Source organism: Gavialis gangeticus, unplaced genomic scaffold, assembly GCF_001723915.1.
Source record: "Gavialis gangeticus isolate Ggan-Ray unplaced genomic scaffold, GavGan_comp1, whole genome shotgun sequence".
NCBI lineage: Eukaryota > Metazoa > Chordata > Crocodylia > Gavialidae > Gavialis > Gavialis gangeticus.
Genome location: NW_017729032.1, coordinates 170,305,263 through 170,305,569, shown reverse-complemented (window position 1 = coordinate 170,305,569; position 307 = coordinate 170,305,263).

The window sequence follows — 307 nt, the reverse complement described above, 5'->3', positions numbered from 1 at the left end:
AGGAAAGGCTGAAGGAGCTAGGCATGTTCAGCTTGAGGAAAAGGCACTTAAGAACAGTCTTCAAATATGTGAAGGGCTGCCATAAAGAAGAGGGAAAGCACCTTTTCTCTATTGCTCCCAAGGAGAAGATACAGACCAGTGGCTTGAAGTTGCAGCAAAGTACATTCAGATTGGATATCCAGAAAAACATCTTCACTGTGAGAATAGTGAGGCAGTGGAATAGACCGCCTAGGGAACTTGTGGGCTGGATGTGTTCAAGAAGAGATTGGGCAGCCACTGGTTGGGGGTGATCTAGGTGAAGCTATGC